We start from the raw sequence: 23,268 nt of genomic DNA, 5'->3' as shown, positions 1-23,268 counted from the left end.
GGAGCTCACACTAGTAAAAATACCCTTTTTAATAAGTAATGGCAATGTTAGATTTCAAGATCAAAGCCGAGAAGACGGGAAAAACGTACGTACATAAGATTTCACACTTCAAGTTATTACTTCAATGAAAATACTAAAATAACCCATAAAGAAATTCAAATTTTGAGAAGAAAAACCTAGGGTTAGAAACATACCTCGTTCTTTATTGATTGAAGATCAGTTGATCTTGATCTTATACCACAAAAAAAAAAAGAGAGAGAGAATAAAGTGTTTCTTTTCTAATAAAATGTTGTCTGAAGACTAAGAGAGACAATGAAAGAAAAACAGTATACAATCTGGTATTTGTTGTCTATGCGGTGGCTTAATTTTACTATTGAGTTAATTAATTATATTTTTTAATTATATAATTACAATTAAAATTAATTATTATAAGTATTAAATATGATTTATTTAACATTAATATTAAAAACGTAAAAACTTTATTAATTAAATTTAATAAAAAGCTAAGAACTTTATTTGAATTGAAAAGAGATGAGATAGTATACTGAAATATTATTTTTATCTAATCAGTCACCACTTTATATAAAAAAAAATCAGTTTCAACTTTAAAAACCCGTTTTGTTGTGTACTTATTATTTAATTATCTTTAATCAGTTAACACTTAACAGTTGTCAGACTTTAAGCTATGTTTTGGGAACATATGACTACTGATTTGACATTTTAAATGTCATTACGACTCGGATTTTGGTTGGATCTTTTGTTTTTTCCCCTTAAGTTTTTACAGTATTTTATTAGATGAGCAATATTTATCAGGAGAATAGGTTAATAGTAACAAAGACAAATATCCTGGTTGATTTAATTTATTAAAATTTGATACTTTATTTCTAAATTAGTATTTTAAGAAAACCTAAGTTTTTATATGGAGAAATAAAAATACAAACTTTAGGGGCTACATAATACAAATGTAATGTTTACTTCAAGCCATGAAATTTGTTTGGCTCAAACCACAATGGCCTTTTCAGGGAAGTTGGCATTTGCATTTCCATGGGATTTTGGTGATCAATCAAATTTCATAAAGAGATCAAAACAAATAAATGTGTATCATGTTTACTGTTAACTGACGCACTCCTCACCAAAATCTTGATATTCAAGCAATCCTCAAACCATCTACATATTGTATGTTCTAGTTATTGCAGAGGTATGCATTTTATAAAAGAAAATGCTGGTTTGGTTTCAGTTTTTGAAGACAATTAATTACAGACAGCAGAGCCAGTTCTGCATTCATATGAACAAAGTAAGAAAAGAAGACAGACGAAAAAATTATATTTGGGGTGATTTTTCTTTTTAGATGAAAGAAATAAAGAATAACAAACAACGGCTTGATCGTGTGAATTTCGAGCACCATAGTGGCAGACCTTTTACATGGTCAACTGTCACAATCTCTGTAGCATTGTTGCATCGCAATACATCTTGTCCCAACTTGGCACCAGCGGCCTTGAGCCCTTTGAGTGACACAGGTTGGTTGAAAAGGTTTAGTAATGGCAACTTCCCATTAGGCAATAAGGTTCTAAAATCTTCCACCAATAGTGGGACTTCAAAATTTGCTTTATCGTGCTGAACAACATTGTCCTTCGCACTGATATGAGCCCCTGGTTCCATATGGTTGGTTGAAAAGCTAGCTTGGTTCTGAAAGTTTGGATAAATGCCAATGTATCCTCTGATGTACATCATGTCAATGAGGAACTTCTTCCATAAGCTTGCCATTCATTCGTTCTCGACTTCAGGATTTGAACTGGATTCACTTTGGCGTCTTCTTCGGTGAATCTCATGTTCATGTAAACATAGAATTCTCTCCAATGCTTGGGGAAGAATACTGCACCCCAACTACAAGGTAGCTGGTGAAGGTAAGGTGTAAATCTGCTTGAAAACTCGATTGCGTTCCATCTCGGCCTCTCTTTCACAACTTCAACTAATCGAGGAGTATAAAGAAAGATCAACAAGAGCTCGGGAAGGATACTTGAGGGTCATAGTGGTAGGCTAAGAGAGCATATTTAATCCATAGATAGTAGCAAGAGAGACTTCGATATCGTCATCAAGTAGTAGACCGTAGTCGTTATCCGATGTTGGATACCAACTCTCACTAACAGCTCGAATGAGACCTCCTTGAATGATTCTCCTTCTGAGGGTTTTAGGGCAATGAGGCCATTGAAATGAATCTACAAGTCTAATAGTTGCCTCATCCAATTTACTTTCCATGTTGAAACTGATAGGTATCTCATCTCCTATATAGTATGCATCACTCAAGACTTAAGAAGCCTTGTTAAAGAATGTGCGCGGTTTTGAGTAATTATATTGATAGAGATCCACATACGGTTCCAATCTGCAATACAAAATGATCATTTAGATGATTTAACAATCAAAATCCTTCTAGAACATGTTAGCATTCTTACTTTGCAATGATTTTGATCTTAGATCTGCCATCCATAGAACCTTTGAGACAGAAGGCCTTGGTAAAACTACGAGTGTAGTACTATTCGGATTCGTCTCTGATGCCATCTTCAAATCTTTTTTCACATTGAGATCAATGTCTGCCACTGTGATAATCATACTGGGGTTATGAATTTTGATCAATCCTTTCAAAATAGAGTATACTGGCTGCAGAATTGGGACCTCAGAGTTCGATGTTCCTGAAAGTGTTCCAATTTGTAAATCGAAAATCTTAAATCTTCGCTCTTTGCAAACTGACTTTGGTCAGTTTAGAGCTACTGCAACATCTTCACAAGGGAAGAAATTATCTCCAGAAACTACAATGTAAGCCTTTTTTCCGACAGAAGATCTGAACTTTTCGAGCAGCGGTGCAAGTGCCTTGACCTCATCGACACTGTGAGCATAAAAGAAAGCGTTGATCTTTTGAGGGTATATTGCAGCCCACTGAGTTACATAACCAGTAGTTAGTTCCCTCCACCATTGTTCATCTCTGACTTGAACAATGTCCTTAAAGATCACAGTGGTTTCCGAGATGTAAGCAAGCATGGGTTCACTATCACCCTATGTTTCTTTGTCAGTAGAGTCAACTGGAACAACAAATGACCCTGTATTTCTGTACTTTTGAAGCTGATAGCTGTTCAAGTTTGGAAAAAGGTTTATAACCTTTTGAACTTTGGAAACTGCAACTTTAGAACAAAAACAATCATCCAATGCTTAAAACTGTGTTTTACGGCGATAAAAAACATTATAACACGTAAAACACATTTTTAACTGTGCTACAATATTAAAAATTAACACTGAATAATGTGCAAGTAAATAATTTAGTATAAAAATCAATAATGCTGAAATTATTAGTAGCGAAACAGGATACAGAGCATCAACCCATAACCGAAACTAATGTATAAAATATCCATCATTTTCTTCAAAAGAGAATAGAATATTAAGAAAAAGTTGACCAACTCAGTACTAATAAATTGAAGCATGAGTTAAAAGATTCTTTCATAGAATTAAGTAGCAAATTAGTACTTTAAATGCTTTCTGAGTCAACTTTCAGCATTGTGCCCTCTTATTCTAGCACAATTCATCAAATATGTAGAGATCCCTTTGGTACAATCAGTTTCCTCAAGATATAATTAAATCATATTTAGCAATGGCACAGTAGTCTTTATCACCACTAACATATATATATATTATTCAACAGATGACCAAACACGAAAAAATATTCCATTTTTGTACCAAACCAAAACGAGTCAGTGACATTTTTTTTCTTCCGGACTATTACTATACCAACTTTTTTTTGATAAATTGTGTGACATGAAAATTTTGTAAACGTACCTAAGATAAAGATCTTCATCGGTCATGAATGTGAATGGCTTCTCTGTTGGGAAATAAACGAGTAATTTCCCTATAACCAGATTAGTGAGAATGCGAAATAAAAGCGAAAAATGATACCCGAAATTGATAACGGAGTTAGCCAATTATGCTTACGTCTCCGGACTGCTGCATATATTTTACTAAAGAGAGAAAATTTACAGGTGTTTACAAAATACTCACAACTCACAAGAAAACTCTCTAAACTCTTTAGTATTGGGAGAAAAAAATGATTTGGGATATTTTAAAGCTAAATGGGTTAGGATAATTATAGTTTAAACTTAAGGACTAATCTTGTAAATATATAAAGTTCAAGGACTCAATTTTATAATTATCCATTGCCAAAATCCAACAAAATTGGCTGCCCACTTTGAACCACTAGTTGCCCCATTAATGCTTCCAAGCTGTCGGCTGCTAAATGCATCAATTCAACCCTTACTGCCATGCATTTCAATTCTTGCGATCATGCATTATTAGGTCAACTTTCAACAATCTCCCACTTGAAGAATGGTTTTAATTTGTCTTCACACCTCGATCAATGCAACAACATTTCTGGTCTGTTATTCTAGCATGCCAACTGAAGCTGAACACAACTTCAGTTTGTACGTAGTCACCATCTTTGTCAACATGTCTGCCAAATTTTGAGCTCCATTAATCTTTTCAAGTTTCAAAATCCCATCTTCCAGAAGAGACCGGATAAAATGATATCTCAATTGTATGTGCTTCGTCCTGAATGAAAAGATGGATTATTTTCTAGATGGATAGCACTTTGACTACCGTAATACAAGACATTGTCTTCTTGTTTCTTGCCTAACTCTTCAAGAAACTTTGGAGCCAAATCATCTCCTTGTTGGCTTCCGTAACAGCGACATATTCTGCTTCAGTTGTGAAAAGAGCAACTATCTTTTGTAGTTGAGAAACCCAACTCACCGCGATTTCTCCTAGAGTATAGACATACCCTGTATTGCTCCTTCTGATGTCAACATTTCCGGCTAAGTCATCATCTACATAGCTTGTCAGTATTGTATCTCCACCTTTGAAACAAAGTGCTTTGTTTTTGGTACCTAGCATATATCTGATGATCCATTTAATTGCTTCCCAATGTACATTGCCTGGATTATTCATGTACCTGCTAACAACTCTCACTACTTGAGCAATATCTGATCTGATACAAACCATGGCATACATCATACTTCCAATTGCTGAGGCATACGACACCTTCACCATGTGTGCACGTTCTTCCTCCGTCTTTGGTGATTGTTATTTGGAGAGTTAAAATGAACACCTAAAGGTGTACTTACTGGTTTAGCATTTTTTATGTTGAACCTGGAGAGTACTTGGTTGATGTACTCAGCCTGTGATAACATCAAAGTCCCTGACTTTGTGTCTCTCTTAATCCTCATCCAAAATTTGCTTTGTAACGCCCAAATCTTTCATTGCAAACTGCTTCGACAATTTTTGCTTTAAGTTTATAATCTCTTGTATGTCTGAGCCTGCAACGAGCATGTCATCAACGTACAACAATAAAATAATGAAGTTGTTATCGAACTTCTTGATGTAGCAACAATGATCTGCTTGGCATCTGGTAAAACCACTGCTACCCATGAAACTATCGAACTTCTTGTACCACTGTCTAGGAGCTTGCTTTAAATCATACAAGATCTTCTTCAACCTGTATACTAAGTTTTTCTTGTCTGCCTTTATGAAGCCTTCTGGCTGCCTCATATAGATTTCTTCCTCCAAATCACCATGAAAGAAATCTGTCTTCACATCTAACTGCTCAAGATGTAGATTCTCTGCAGCTAATATTTGCAACACCAGTCTGATTGTAGACAACTTCACGATTGGAAAGAAAATTTCATTGTAGTCAATACTTTCTTTTTGTTGAAAACCTTTGACAACCAATCTTTCTTTGTAGTGTTTGCTCCCATCGTGCTTTTTTTTGATCCTGTAAACCCACTTGTTATGGAGCGCCTTCTTGCCTGTTGGTAATTCAACTAATTCCCACGTCTGATTTGACATAAGCAAGTCCATATCATCTTTCATGGAAGACTCCTACTTGACTGAATCCTCCACCTGTATTGCTTCATTATAGCACTCTGGTTCACCATTGTCAGTCAGCAACAAGTAGGGCAAAGAAGGCGAATAACGCTGGTTGGTTTAGGAATTCTGGAGGAGCGTCTTAGTTCTGGTGTGCCTTGTTCTTCTTGAACTTCTTCAGGACTGATCTGAACATCATTTCCAGAAATCTCCTCAAACTCAACAAATTCCTTTGTTTCAGCTTCGGAATTGGAGCTACTTGATTATATAGTTGACATCTTTGTACATCACATTCTCATTGAAAATGACATCTCTGCTTCTGATGATCTTTTGATTTTCATAGTCCCAAAACCGGTAACCGAACTCATCACCACCATAACCAACAAAGACACATTTGTTGGACTTGGCATCAAGTTTACTTCTTTCAGCAGAATTTATGTGTACATAAGAAATACAACCAAACACTCTTAAGTGTGAAAGGTTTATTTCTTTCTTGCTCCAAACTTCCTCTGGTATTCCACCATCTAGGGGAATTGAGGGCCCACGGTTGATCAGGTAAGTTACAGTGTTGATAACTTCAGCCTATAGCAATTTGGGCAATCAGACATGTATCCCATGCTTCTGAAACGTCCATTCAGAGTTATGTTCATGCGCTCTGCTATGTCATTCTGTTACGGTGTCATGGGAATTATTGTCTCTATCTTGATCCTATTGTTTACGCAGAAATCTCTGAATCTACTATTTTTGTTCTCTCATCCATTATCAGACCTCAACCGCTTGACTTTCAAACCAGTCTCATTTTCCACCATGGCCTTCCATTTTCTGAAGGTATCAAATACTTCTGATTTCTTCTTCAAAAAATAAACTCACACCTTCCTTGTAGAATCATCGATGAATGTGACATAATATAGTGAGCCTACAAGAGATGAAACTAGAGATGGTCCCCATACATCAGTATGAACCAACTCTAACTTTTCAGCCTTGGGTGTCTTACCAATCTTTGCAAAACTGACTTTCTTTTGTTTTCCAAATATGCAATCCTCACATAATCGACATCTATATTCTTTAGATCCGACAGTTTCCCTTTTGACAAAAGTGTCTTCATCTTTTTTGCTCATATGGCCAAGCCTTTGGTGCCATAGGTTTGATTTTCCATCAGCATCTGCTACTTAATGATATTCTCTAAATTTGAGGTTAAATAGAGAGTATCAATCTTGTTACCACGAGCAATAATTAGTGCTCATTTGGTAATCATCCATTCACAGCCTGAAAAGGTTATACTATATCATTCTCCATCAAGCTGTCCTACATAAATCGAATTTCTTTTGAGGTCAGGAATATGTCTCACTCTTTTCAGCTTCCAGGTGGTCTGGTTTGGTAACTTTAATTGGATGTCTCCTTTTCGAATGATGTTCAAAGTTTCATCATCAGATAGATGAACCTTCTTAAAATCACCACTGACATAGTTATCCATGATTTCTTGGCATGGGGTAGAGTGGAAAGATTCCCCTGAATCCAAGATCCATGATTCAATCAGACTGTTGACACTTAGAATCATGGCATCACCTGTCTCCTCTGTCATGTTGGTAGATTCTGTGTGCCGGTATCTTTCTTGGGGCTTGACAATCTATTTTAAAGTGACCCTTCTTGCAACAATTATAACAGTTAAAATCTTTATTTCCCGTTTTTGGATTTTCGTGTAACATCCCAAACTATGGGTTAGTGACTAAATTGTAAAATAATTTTAGAATATGGTGATTAAAGTGGAAAAGTTGAAAATTCCAATGATTTATTTGAAAATAATATCTTAAGGGTTATTGGTAATTATTAAAAGAATTAAAGGGCAAAATGGTCATTTGACTTGAAAATGATATATAGGCATGTGGGGATAAGGATGATGATATATTTTCTCCACTTCATCATCTTCTTCTTCTTCATGTACGAGAGAAAGAGAGAGCCAAGCTTGCAAATGTAAGTTTTCGAATTAGTTGATTATTTGTTGATTTAAAAGTTGGGTTTTGATCCTTAGATAATAATTAAGCTTAAGGAAGCTTAATTTGTCTTAAAATCAACAGATGAAAAAGTTATGAAAGATTAAAGAAAATGGGTTTTTAAGTGAAATTTTGAATAAGAAGGTTAGAATGAATTTGGAGGATGAATTTGACTTGTCATCTATGAGAATAAGAAGTTAGAAGTGTTAGAATTAAGTTTGGATAACATGGAAAATTTGGTATGATTCTTAACCTTTAGAATTTGGATGAAATATGGGAAATTATAAAGTGTTGGAATGATAGAAATTAGTTAAAGTTGTTATAGATGAGTTTAGTAGTATGATAAGGATTTTATATATGAAAATTTGGGTGAAGTGTTGATGATTTTCAGATGAAATAGCCTATTCTGGGCAGGTGCATCGATGCACTATGAGTGTGTACCGATGCACTAAGACAAAATTTGAAGGTGCATTGATGCATTAAGGGGTGCATCGATGTATTAAGGGGTGCATCGATGCCTAGGAATTTCGAAGCTATTTATTGTACCGATGCACCCATAGTGCATCGATACACCCCTAAAGGAAAAATAGAATTTTGGTTCATTAAACTAGCTTAAGTTATTAACATCAAGTTATAAGGTTTAGGCTTCTGATAATTATCTTGGAAATTATATAGATATTGAGCCTAAACAATTTTGAAACAATCAAATAATTAGGATCAAATCAAAGCAAGGCTAAGGTGTGCAATTTAAATTGTACTTATGTTATTGAACAGACATTCACTATAACAAATTTGTCAATTTATGATGAAATTTCTATATGACATTGTGTATAACGTCACAAAACATACTATATGTGACGTTTTTTTTTCTTTTCGTTATATTTATTGATTAATGGTATATTTTTTATGACAATTTCAAAAATAGTCATTGATTTTCGTCACTATATGCTTGGCGCCAAAATTTCCCACCAAATTTTTTAGTTGGAAACGTTTTAATGGCATTTAGATAAAATAATGACATTATAAAATTGTCTCCAATGAAAAAAGGTATTAGTGACAATTTATTATAATGACAATTCGATTTCAATTAGTGACGTTGCACATTTGTCACAAATAAGTTTTTATTCGTGACAATTTAATTCGTCATATTTTATAAGACATTAAAAGTGACTTTTTATTATTGTCAAAAAAATAGTTTTAGCATGACGAAATCAATATTTGTCACTTATTTTTATCTTTTTTTTATATGACAATTTTAAAAGACGTCATGAATTTACGTCACTTAATGTTAAAAATAAGATAATCTAAAAACATTATTAAACAATGCAATTTATAGAGATTTTTTGTGTTTTAAATTTTATTGACATTATTATGTATTAGATGATCTCACATTCAAATATTTCTTTAGAGAAAAACATAAAATAATAAATCGTAAAAAAATGACCAAATGATTTTTTATATATTACTACACTTCTATAATTTCCATGATGTTACATCAAATTGTTTAGGGAAAAATAGATATTTATACTTGATCATAGAAATACTCATAAAGCTCCAATATATTTAGATACATATACCATCAACAATCTTAAAATATAAAATATTACTCTTTTAATAAAAATAAAACAAAAGAAAAAAAACTAATATTATAAAACAAGTGTCATACAAAAAATTAAATTATAAAACTCTTAGATTATCAAAACAATAAGTCATGACAAGACCAATGAAACCTTACATGAATACAAGTCATATTTATGTGTATATAAAAAGTCAAATACTTATGTCAAATTATTTTTAATAATTAAAAAACAATACTTTTTGATTATTTTAAATTTATTAATTTATTAATCTATATTTTATTTTTATTTGTTTTTTTACTATTTTATTTTTTATTAATAATATTAAAGTGATATACCTACGTTTAAAATTGGAGGCAAATTTTCATCTCCCCATCAAAATTCCCTCTAAGCAAATTCCTGATTCCTTATTTATAGCAAGAAATTATACCTTTTAATAATAAATTATTTATTTCCTTAGTTAAGACTTGCCATTACATAAAGTAACTGCATATTCGATTTGATTTAGAGTTAATAAGATTATCAAGTAAGTGAAATAAAAATATTTTTCTTTTTATTTTATTTTGAGTGATCTTGTTTTAGAATTCTATTATTTTACAATTACTTTCTTTGTTTTGCTCCATATTATAGTAGAAGCGGTTTGTCAATTTCAATATTCAGGTAATTAAGTTTTTTTAATTTATTTTTATTTTACTGATAAATATAATTGAATATTGTATAAAAGATTTGATTTAGGATTAAAAAGATTATCAAGAAAGTGAAATAGAAATCTCATTCTATGTATTTTACTTTTGAAATAATCTTGTTTTAGAGTTATATTATTTTGCAAATTTTTTAGTTTACACCAGATTATAGAACTAGAAGCGGTTCATCAATTTCTAGGATTGAAATTTGCGAGTTGTCTCGATAGTGAGTCAAAGTCCTCCATAGGAGCTTTACCAATGGCTGTCAATTCTTCCAAGAGAACCTCTTCCTTATTCCTGTTTTTTATTCTTTCTTTTGCGGTTATGCCATTAAAGTTTTTTTTGGGCACAATTTTCTTTAGTTTACATAATTACTTTTGGAGATTAGTTTTCGGTGATTTCGAATACTTTTGTTTTGAATTGTTTCAATTCATAATTACATTTTGCTCCTGTAATTGAATTGGATTTTGTGCATGAAAATTGAATTCATTTAATTCTTAACCTTTTGCGATTAGTTTTATGGAATATATATTATTAAAATATATATTTAATCCGAATCGATTAAAATTTCAGTTTTAATCGTTGGATATTATTTTGGCATTTGGTTATTTTCTCAAGTCATTGTATGGTGCTTTATTTGGATTTAGTTCAAATATGATCGGTGGTTTATTTTTTTTGTTTATTATGAAATTTAAATCACGGTAAAGTTAAGGTTGTACAATCACAAACTATACATTCTCAATCGGAGAAGCAACGATCAAAGATATAAAACAAAGTATTGAGAGAAACCAACTCACCTCGAGGCAACTCGTTGAGTTTTATCTCAGAGAAATCTCAAGACTCAACGGTCTCCTTAAAGGGATCATAGAAGTGAGCCCCGATGTGTTGTTCCAAGCTGATGATGCTAATAAAGAAATCTCAATTTCAATATCCAGGTAATTGGCATATTTTTTAATATTTTTATTTTACTTTAAATATAATTGATTTTTTGTATAGTTTAGATGGTTTCGTCAATTTTATTTTAATGTGTACTTTGACAATTTTACATAGTTGTATTTGCTATGGTTTTAGTTTTAGGGTCTTTTTGTTCTTACCCAAAGTAGTTGCATTTTTACATAATTGAATATTTTATATAGTTGAGATGGTTTAGTCAAACTCAAATGAAGGTTATGAGATACGCTTTGTTAGCCGACGGAATTCTTGTGCCCTCATTTCAATTTTCAGGTAAACAATATATTTAAATAAATAAAATAATTATATAATTTTAACTATGACAATTAACGTTCTAATTATTTTGTAGCTTCAAATGATACCACAAACTTATCATCAATAGATTCGCAGTCGACACAAGATATGGATTGAGATTTTGGCAAAAAGTTATTCCACAAGTCATATTATGGTCATATTATTTTATTTTCTTTGAACATTTTTATGTTTTCTAGTGAAACATTCGTATAAATTTTATTATTTTACAATAAGTAAACTATGTTATTTTTTCTTTAGATTAATATAAATATTTTCATTTTAATATATATTGTCATATTATGGTGACAATCTTTATTTTATCATTGTATTGGAGATAATCGTATAAGGTGGCGTTATGCGTAATCATCATTCAAAATACTATTACATAACGTTATATTATGTTACTAAAAATTTGACAATATCTCTTTCGTAACATATAAGTTGATTTTATTGTATTATTCATGACGATATAAATTATTAATAAAATTATTATATAATTTAGTGACGTAACTAACTGTCATGCAATATAAGTTATAAAATGACGTTATGCATAAGTGTCATTCATAATACTATTAGGTAACGTTATATTACGTCACTAAAAATGAAACAATATATCTTTCATCACATATAGATTGATTTTAATGTATTATCCGTGACGATGTGAATTATTAATAACAAAATTTTCTATAATTTAGTTACGTAACCAGTTGTCATTAAGTATCAAATATAAAGTGACTTATGCATAACCATCATTTATACCGCTAATAGGTAACCATGTATTGCGTCACTGTTATTGTGATAACTTTTTCTTTCGTCGCTTATACAAATAAATTATTGAGTTATTGGTGACGATATGGTTTATCAATGACGAACACATACATTATTTGGTGACGTAATTAATTGTCATTGAATGCAAATTATAATGTGACATTATCCATTAACATCACTATATGTTTAATAATAAGTGACAAAATCTTATACATCGTCACATTTGACATTTAGTGACGCACCTAAGGTGACGTTCGTCGTGACGTCAATTTTTATGTCACAAAATACAAATAGTGACATAAATGTATGTTTCAGTGACAATATTTTAGATGCCACAAATAATCAAATTTGTTGTAGTGATTGGCTTGCGATGAGCCAGGGACGAAGTTACTATGGTAAGAAGTAACCTTTAAAATGTTATGTGATTCTTATGTGTGCATTAGTATATGGAAATGGGTGTATGTTATTATAAGTTACATGATCTACATGTTTACAAGAATATGCAATATGTGATATATGATGTATATATGAACATATGTGAACAAGATATGACATGCATGTTTACATGCACACATGTGATATATGTTATATGTTATATGATACGGATCTATGTGACTACGTGAGAAAGAATATATGTCTATGAGAAGATATAAGAACACGGTATAAGCTATGTGACATATGAATATGAATCATATGAAAATGTTCTACGTGTAAGTGAACTATGTGCTGATATGAATATGTGATAATTATAAAAGATAATGTCCATGTTATGTGTCATGATATCTATAGGTATAGTTGGCATGCCAAGAGTCGAGGGTCTATGCGGTCCTTCGGGAAATTCTACGTGGTCCTTCAGGACATATATGTAATTCCGTGAAACATGTATGTGGTACTTCGGTACACTTTTTTGGTCCATTGTATTATGTATATGGTTCTTAAGGAGTGGTCCTTCGGGACACATGTGATATGTGGTCCTTCGGAACATAGTGGTCATTCGGGACATAGTGGTCTTTCAGGACATTTCTACGCGGTCCTTCGGGACAAATGTTCAGTGCCCCTAGTGGGAATTTATACGAGCTATGATGACAGCATTTGTGCACAACCTCAATGTACTCGAATACCTTCAGTTCTCAACAGTGTACATAGGCTAATAAAGAGATTTCATAAGTATACTGAATATGATATGTATATGTGACATGTTATATGGAATAGATCACAGATTTATGTAATAGTGTATTGCTTGGTTAGTGCATGATATGTTATGTATAAGATTGTTAAATTATAAGGATTAATGATAATGAATATGAAATATTAAACTGTTGATAAAGATATAGATGTATGTGGATATATGTTACAGAAATAATATATGTTTTTATATGATACGATCGTAATAAATGTTTATAATCACTAAGTCCATGACTTAGCGTGTGATTGTTTCACACGTAGGTTTGGAAAGCGAAAAGAGAAGAAAAGAGGAACAAGACAGGTCAGTTCTCCTTACCAAAGATCAGATCAGAATATAGATCGAATTACATGTATTTTGTTAAATAGAATTTTAGTTGGTATGTAATAAAAGGATTTTTATTGGATACGCTCTGATTGAATTTTGGAATGTTTTAAACATATAAATGTAAATGTAAATGCATAGAAATAAACGATTAAATTTTTACGAGTTTTATGTACATTTTAAGAAAATCACTGTAGCAGCACTGTAGCGGTGCATCGATGCACTGTAGCACTATTCATGGCAATGTTCATCACTGTTCACGGTATTGTTCATACCGTATTTTACTGTTCATAAATATATTTTTGCCTCAAAATTTTATAACAAATACAATTCAACAATATATGAATGTATTTTCTTAATATAAGTTCAAATGTTCTGTTATTTTGCAAGAATAAAGGTTTTGAAATGTCAATGTGACATCTCGGACTCGTATCCGGGTCGGATACGAGTTGGGGTGTTACATTTAATAGTATAAGAGCTACGGTTTAGCCGATTTAGGCTAAAAACGAAGTCAAAAGTGTTTTAAAAAGTATACATGCCAACACAAAGTGAAAATTTTTCTGATATGATAGTGTAAGGAGTATGTTGTCTTGATAATAGAGTTAAAGTGTTATGTTATATTAGATGTATGATTATGATAGCTTCTAAAGTGAAGCACAAGGCCATAGACCTGAAGGTAATAGCATTCACCTGCCCTGGCCAGGCAGGGAGAAGAGCGAAAACCTCAAGGAGTGCCTGTATAAGATTAGAGAATGTTTTATGATGTTGAATGATATTATGATGTGTTTTCAATTTTATACTTCTATAATTCATAAATGAATGTATCGAAAAGAGTTAAGAGCAAACGATTTTAATGGTAAATTTGAGGTAGGTTATGTTGTTACAGACCTTTGGTTAAATGATATAAAAATAATGTTAGAAGGTATTCATTTCTTCTAAGTGAAGAAGTTGAATTGAATAGTTTTGTTACTACGTGGGCAAGCTAGATTATGGTAGACAAATGTCACCATGACAATGTTAAAAGACACAGTGATGTAGGTATTATTTGTAGAAGAATTCAAGAATAAGTACATGGATGACCAGTTCATAAGAAAAATGAAGCTCGAATATTTGAGCTTGAAGCAAGGGAATTACACATGCATGTATATGAGTATAAGTTTAATAAGTTAAACATATTTATTACTGAGTTGATTCTGATTAAGAAGGATAAGAAGGAACATGTGATTGGTTGTTTAGGGCTTGCGCCTTAAATTAAAAGAGTGTTATTGGTTTTGAAATTATTCTCATTTCAAGAAATGGTTAATCGCGCTAAATCTCTAGAAAGAGCTCAGAATGAAAGGATTGGAGAATAAAAATCTCAGATGATTAAGAAAAATTAGTGCTTCATAAAGTTAAGCACCATCACAGAAAGTTAGAGATTTTGGTTTTCAATTTTAACCAGATATAAATTAATTGTATTCTCCGCTAGAGAATCAAATCAGATGAGAGTCAGACAGACTCAAGCAGTAGGGTCTGATATTGGAAGATTAAACAAGTAGTTAATTGATAATAAGTCAGGGTTAAGGATAACCTTTATGAATTGGGTTAAAAGCTCTGTTAGAAGTTTATGAAAATTGAAGCAGGAAAAGTATTTTAAAGGGATGAGATGAGTATTGAGATCTGGTAATTGTTGAAACAAGTAGAGGAGATGAATGTTAATTAGAGAATATTAAAAAACCAAGGAATGGTTTAAGAATATGTATATCAGTGATCAGTTATAAGACAAAAGTTAATGGAATGGTTGAATTCAAACCAAAGGAATGTATTATAAACAAGTGAGAATGAAGGTTTGATAAGTAAAGGAAATAGAGGATGAATTATTTTGACTGGAAAATATATATATATATATATATATATATATATATATATGAATAGTTTGATGAAGGTTTACGTTTTGATTGAAAGAAATAAGTTGAATAATAAAGTAGTGTGATAGTGAATGTATTAAAGTTAAAGGATTTGTATGTTTGAAGGAAACTAAGGATTGATCGAAAAGTTAAAAAGGATAAAGAAGGAAAAGTATAAATGATATAAAAGGGATGTAAAAGAATAAGGGAAAAGGTAATGAAAGAATTAAAGTAATGAAGTGAAGTTTATGATAGCACGAAAGATTTATTAAAGAGTGATATGTAAAAAGAAATAGTAGACGTGTAAATAATATTGTGTATAAGCAAGAGTGTGGATATGATAAGGGGTTTGCATTATAGATGGCAAGAGTTAGTGATGTGGAAATATATTGGAATTATAAGGTATTGTTAAGTTATGATAACCAAATATGAAGTAGATCCAGATACAGTTTTATATCTTGATTATGTAATGTGGTGAAGAAAATAAGGATTTATATGTTTAAGAGAAGATAAAAAGTAATAGAAGAGTTTAAGAATGAGTATATTGGTGAACAGTTTATAAGAAAAAGAAAGTTTTAACGTTTGATTCTGAAACAAAAGAATAGTACCGTGAGTAAGTAAAAATTTGAGTTTAAAAAAAAGTATATGATCGGGTTGGATACGGTGATCAGTTGTGAAAGGTTAAGGATTGTATTCAGAAATTGATGTGCAATAGAACAATGTTAAATGATCTCCACTATTCTAAAGTAGAGAATTTAGATGATATGCGGTTGAGTTAAAGTATGGTAAACAAATGTTATAATAGGAATAATAAAAGATTTATCGATGTGAATATTGTTTCGGAAGAGTTTAAAGAAATATGTACATCGATGATTATTTTATAAGATAGAAGACATTGAATGATGAGTGTGAACAAAGAAAATTTCATGGTGTATGAGAATGAATGTGGATTTGATAAGTTAAGTAAATTATTGTTGAGATAATTATGATTGGAAAAAAAGGTATATGATTAATTAATTAATTAGGCTTATGCCTTAGATTGAACAGTTGTTATCGACTAGCCGTAAGAGTAAAGGTGATAGAGTTATAAGATTGGAAGAAAAGATAGAGTTATAAGATTGGAAGAAAAGATAAAGTGAGTTAATTAAGTTTAATATGGATTTGAATATGGTTATGTATTTGGATCATATAAATATGATGAAGGCAAAGAGAAGATTATTTACAAGTTTTAAAGGGAGCTTTGAGGAAGAAAAATACAAGTATAAAAGATGGCGAAGAATAAGGTTTTGTATAAGTAAAGTGATTATCAAAGTTATAAAGGTGTGATAAAGATCAATAATGAGTATGTGAACATGAATTAAAAGATATGGCCTATGTATAAGGATATTTAGATTTGTGAAGGAATGAAGGACTAAGGAAATTAAATGATGGAGTTTAAAAGCTCAAGTATGACAAGGATTATGATGAGGTATAAAGTATGAGTTAATATAAAGTAAAAAAATGTTCGTAAGATTATATGAAAAATTGTTGGATTTTGGCAAAGTGTATGTATTAATCATCTGCAGTGAGGATTTAAGGTTATTTTTCTTGGTCAAGTGGACGTGGACAGAGAGATAAAGAATGATTCATACGTATTAAGGAAGTTAAGATGTAGTTGAATAATGATAGAATAAAAGTTTGGTAATTAGATACTTATGAGAAAAGTCAATAATTTGGGATTTTGAGTAATAAGAATTGATGTTACTATTATATGATAAGGGATATGATATAGATGTATAAAAGAAAAAGGTAATGGAATGATTGAAGTAAGTTAGCACCTTTTGTTATAAAATGGTGATTATTCCTTAGACAAGTATGTGAGATTATATAAAAAAGAATTTTGCGTATTGTAGTACATACAAGAATTAAGGAATGGTGTAAAGTGATTAAAGAATGATGAAGGAAATCAATTGATTCATAATATTGAGTAGTAAGGATTGGAGTACTGTCTATATGATGAATGACATTATATGGATTTATAAAAGTAGGATGTATATGAAGAATTGAGTAAGAGAACAAGATAAGTCTGTTAGCGATGAACAGGAAATATTAAGTAAAGAAGAAACATGAGAATATTAGAAGATATGTTCTTATCAATGTGGACAATGAAAATTCGAGGATGAATTTTATTAAAAGGAGGGGAGATTTGTAACATCTCAAACTATGGATTAGTGACTAAATTGTAAAAAAATTCAGATTATGGTGATTAAAGTGGAAAAGTTGAAAATTCCAATGATTTATTTGAAAATAATATCTGAAGGGTTATTGGTAATTATTAAAAGAATTAAAGGGCAAAATGGTCATTTGACTTGAAAATGATATATAGGCATGTGGGGATAAGGATGAGGAGATATTTTCTCCACTTCTTCTTCTTCTTCTTCTTCATGTACGAGAGAAAGAGAGAGCCAAGCTTGCAAATGTAAGTTTTCGAATTAGTTGATTATTTGTTGATTTAAAAGTTGGGTTTTGATCCTTAGATAATAATTAAGCTTAAAGAAAGATTAATTTGTCTTAAAATCAACAGATGAAGAAGTTATGAAAGATTAAATAAAATGAGTTTTTAAGTGAAATTTTGAATAAGAAGGTTAGAATGAATTTGGAGGATGAATTTGACTTGTCATCTATGAGAATAAGAAGTTAGAAGTGCTAGAATTAAGTTTGGATAACATGGAAAATTTGGTATGATTCTTAACCTTTAGAATTTGGATGAAATATGGGAAATTATAAAGTGTTGGAATGATAGAAATTAGTTAAAGTTGTTATAGATGAGTTTAGTAGTATGATAAGGATTTTATATATGAAAATTTGGGTGAAGTGTTGATGATTTTCGGATGAAATAGCCTATTATGGGCAGGTGCATCGATGCACTATGAGTGTGTACCGATGCACTAAGACAAAATTTGAAGGTGCATCGATGCATTGGAATTTCGAAGCTATTTTGTGTACCGATGCACCCATAGTGCATCGATACACCCCTAAAGGAAAAATAGAATTTTGGTTCATTAAACTAGCTTAAGTTATTAACATCAAGTTATAAGGTTTAGGCTTCTGATAATTATCTTGGAAATTATGTTTATGTAGATATTGAGCCTAAACAAGTTTTGGAATAATCAAATAATTAGGATCGAATCAAAGAAAGGTTAAGGTGAGTGCAATTTAAATTGTACTTATGTTATTGAACAAACATTGGCTTGTGATGAGCCAGTGACGAAGTTACTATGGTAAGAAGTAACCTTTAAAATGTTATGTGATTCTTATGTGTGCATTAGTATATGAAAATGGGTGTATGTTATTATAGGTTACATGATCTACATGCTTACATGAATATGCAATATGTGATATATATGATGTATATATGAACATATGTGAACAAGATATGACATGCATATTTAAATGAACACATGTGATATATGTTATATGATACAGATCTATGTGACTACGTGAGAAAGAATATATGTCTATGAGAATATATAAGAACAAGGTATAAGCTATGTGACATATGAATATAATCATATGAAAATGTTCTACGTGTAAGTGAACTATGTGCTGATATGAATATGTGATAATTATAAAAGATAATGCTTATGTTATGTGTCATGAGATCTAGAGGTATAGTTGGCATGCCAAGAGTCGAGGGTCTACGCGGTTCCTTCGGGACAATTCTACGTGGTCCTTCGGGATATATATGTAATTTCGTGGAACATGTATGTGGTTCTTCGGTACACTTATTTGGTCCATTGTATTATGTATATGGTTCTTAAGGAGTGGTCCTTCGGGACATATGTGATATGTGGTCTTCGGGATAGTGGTCTTTCAGGACATTTCTACGCGGTTCTTCGGGACAAATGTTCAGTGCCCCTAATGGGAATTTATACGAGCTGTGGTGACAGCATTTGTGCACAACCTCAATGTACTCGAATACCTTCAGTTCTCAACAGTGTACATGGGCTAATAAAGAGATTTAATAAGTATATTGAATATGATATGTATATGTGACATGTTATATGGAATAGATCACAGGATTTATGTAATAGTGTATTGCTTGGTTAATGCATGATATGTTATGTATAAGATTGTTAAATTATAAGGATTAATGATAATGAATATGAAAAGTTAAACGTGTTGATAAAGATATAGGTGTATGGATATGTGTTACAGAAAAGATATATGTTTTTATATGATACGATCGTAATAAATATTTATATGCATCACTAAGTTTATGACTTAGCGTGTGATTGTTTCACACGTAGGTTTGGAAAGCGAAAAGAGAAGTAAAGAGGAACAAGACAGGTCAGTTCTCCTTACCAAAGATCAGATCAGAATATAATCGAATTACATGTATTTTGTTAAATAGAATTTTAGTTGGCATGTAATAAAAATGGTTTTTATTGGATACACTCTGATTGAATTTTGGAATGTTTTAAACGTATAAATGTAAATGTAAATGCATAGAAATGAACGGTTAAATTTTACGAGTTTTATGTACATTTTACGAAAATCATTGTAGCAGTACTATAGCAGTGCTTCGATGCACAATTTTGCTTAGAAATGTTAGTGCATCGATGCACTGTAGCATTGTTCATCATGTTCACGATACTGTTCATACTGTATTTTACTGTTCATAAATACGTTTTGCCTTAAACTTTTATAACAAATACAATTCGACAATATATAAATGTATTTTCTTAATATAAGTTCAAATGTTCTGTTATTTTGCAAGAATTTTGAAATGTCAATGTGACATCTCGGACTCGTATCCGGGTCGAATGCGGGTTGGGTGTTACATTTCCTCTTCTGGATTTCGATTTGCCACGATTTGAATTTCTCTATGAAGTTCTCCCTCTAGACTCCGTGTGCAAGGCTGAGGAGCTTGATGCTTCACCCAATTCTCTCCGTCGAATTTCTTCACTTGATACCAAATCCCGAATATCGTCGAATTTTAATTTACTGTTTCCCGACGAGCTATTGACTGTTGTAACAGTAGCATTCCAACTGTCTGGTAGAGATGATAAGAGAATTAAAGCTCAAACTTCATCATCGAATTCAATTTCCACATAACTCAATGGGTTGTGATTGTGTTGAGTTCATTTAGGTGTTGAGCTACTGATGCCCCTTTTGTCATCCGCAAATTGAATAATCGCCTCATGAAGTGAACTTTGTTTGAGGCCGATGGCTTCTCATACATACTGGAGAGAGCCGCCATAAGACCCGCCATGGTCTTTTCCTTTGCTATGTTGAAAGCAATATTGCGGGATAATGTCAGTCGGATAACTCCGAGGGCTTGTTTGCCAAGAAGAGCCCAATCTTCATTCTTCATGTCCTCTGGTTGCTTTCCTGAGAGAGGTTGATATAGATTTTTCTGGTACAGAAAATCTTCAATCTGCATCTTCCAAAAGCCAAAGTCCGCACCATCGAACTTCTCAATTTTCACATTCCCTTCGTCTGCACCATCGCTCCCACTCGAATATGGCTTCTTTTGGATCGTTTCTGACAATTCTTGTAAACCACAGTGTATTAGAACACCTCCGTCGACAAATTCGTATCGCCGACCAAATTTTACTATTCACAAAATTCACTATTCATAAAATTCACTATTCATATGAATAGTAACCCCGTAGAAAAACGACAAAATAACCACAAAAAGCTCTGATGCCAGTTGTTGAGAAATAAACGAGTAATTTCCCTATAACCAGATTAGTGAGAATGTGAAATAAAAACGGAAAAATAATACCCGAAATTAATAACGAAGTTCAGCCAATTATGCCTACGTCTCCGGGCTGCTGCAGATCTTTTACTAAAGAGGGAAAATTTACAGATTTTTACGAAACACTCACAACTCACAAGAAAAGTCTCTAAACTCTTTAGTATTTTGAGAAAGAAATGATTTGGGATGATTTTGAAGCTAAATGGGTTAGGGTATTTATAGTTGAAGCTTAAGGACTAATCTTATAAATACTCTAAAGTTCAAGGACTCAATTTTGTAATTATCCCTTGTCAATTTTCAATAAAATTGGCTGCCCACTTTGAACCACTAGCTGCCCATTAATGCTTCCAAGTCGCCGGCTGCCAAATGCATCAATTCAACCCTTGTTGCCATGCATTTCAATTATTGCGACCATGCATAATTAAGTCAACTTTCAACATTCTCAAGGAAAAGTGCCTTGATAAGCTCAGCCGACAAGAACCATGAACTGGAAAGAAAATCCACCTGTACAATTTTTTGGACTGTAATATCGTATGCAGGGTCAGGCAAGTAAAGCCCTGTTTCCTTGAATCGGAACTTCCTATAGCTCGGGAACGAAAAATCCTTCTTCTGAAAGGCAAGATCATTGCAATGCTACCCAAAACAGAGTTCTTATACTTTTCAATTCCTGCTACATGAGATAAAATCTGTAACGTTTTCTTTCCAGGAATCATGTCATCATCCACGATATACACAAAACCAGCTTTTGTTTGTAAAGCCATTTGAAACCTGCCATAGTACTTGAAATCATTGCTTGAACTAATGAAGCTAAACCTCGAATCGTTGTAGCTGTCTACGATTCTCTTTAGAGAGTGCTTGATCAGACTTCCGAATGAAAGAACCCAAACTTGATGGAATGGAAGCGATTATTGAACCAAAGAATCAAGCTGGGAACAAAGTGTTTTTCTCTTGAAATGGTTCAAGAGAACTGTCACTTTTGGCTTATTTGGACCGCGCGTACTCCATCGGGATTTCATTGCCATTAGTTCAACTAGAGTTTCTGTACCGTTGGTCTTGCTTTGAAAACTCAGTATCTCATCATACAGTTTTCTCTTCAACTTGATCATTTGAGCATCATTCGACTTCTTCTACACGAAATCGATCTTCTCGTGCTTGCAAACTTGTGATGGGGTAATGGGAGGGATGGTTTCAGCTGTGATGAAAAAAGCAGCCTCCTGGAAGCGACCATGAACATGTGGTTGGATGGTCAACTGTTTCATGTTCCTTGCTATTCTTGTTGCCCAAGTAAACTCTGGTTTAGTTCTTAAATCTATCGATGGGCTCATGTAATACAAAAAGGATCGTTTCATTTCAAAATTCAGATATCAAGAAAATTATACCTGTAAAAAGGAAACGAAAAGAAATTTTGTATCAGTCAAACCAAAGTACAAACATCAACTCAGTGTTAAGCTCGACACTAACCAAAACGAAGTCAATATCAACGTATATCGATAAGCCGTCACCGTGGGTGTCGTAAACACAAATGCTTAGAAGAATTCAAGTTTGGAGATATGGGAAATGGAAGAGAGAAAGTGAAGGTGTTGAAGAAGGTGGTGGAACCTGTGCTATCGTACATCTATATAAATATGTTAATGGAAAGTTATAAATTCTAAAAAAGTGAAGGTGAAGTGCCCCATGAGAAATGCAGGAAAGGTCACTTGGGGCTAAACGTTTAGACTAATAAAGATAGTTAACAATATATGTTGAATTTGAAGCGTTACTTTCACTACATCTCTATCGCGTAGTCGCACTTGAGACAAGCCAGTTTTAATGGCGTATAAAAAGGGCTACTCCTGTGTTTTTGGCACAGCCCACAGAGAGATTCCATATGCTTTTCATTAATTTGTCCTCTCGAAAAGCTTACTAACACTAAAATTTATTAGATATCCCAACGAGATTCAACCAAAATTACAAATAAATAAATATATGAT

The 23,268-nt window shown here is 32.3% G+C and overlaps 1 pseudogene; it reads right to left on the bottom strand.

Annotated features, from left to right (window-relative positions):
* Window positions 1-1,317: 1,317 nt before the first annotated feature.
* Window positions 1,318-22,647, bottom strand: LOC120137195 (annotated as a pseudogene).
* Between the last annotated feature and the right edge of the window lie 621 nt (window positions 22,648-23,268).

This window comes from Hibiscus syriacus, unplaced genomic scaffold, assembly GCF_006381635.1.
Source record: "Hibiscus syriacus cultivar Baekdansim isolate YM2019G1 unplaced genomic scaffold, ASM638163v2 tig00110653_pilon, whole genome shotgun sequence".
Lineage (NCBI taxonomy): Eukaryota > Viridiplantae > Streptophyta > Magnoliopsida > Malvales > Malvaceae > Hibiscus > Hibiscus syriacus.
This window is presented reverse-complemented; position numbering and strand designations above follow the sequence as displayed.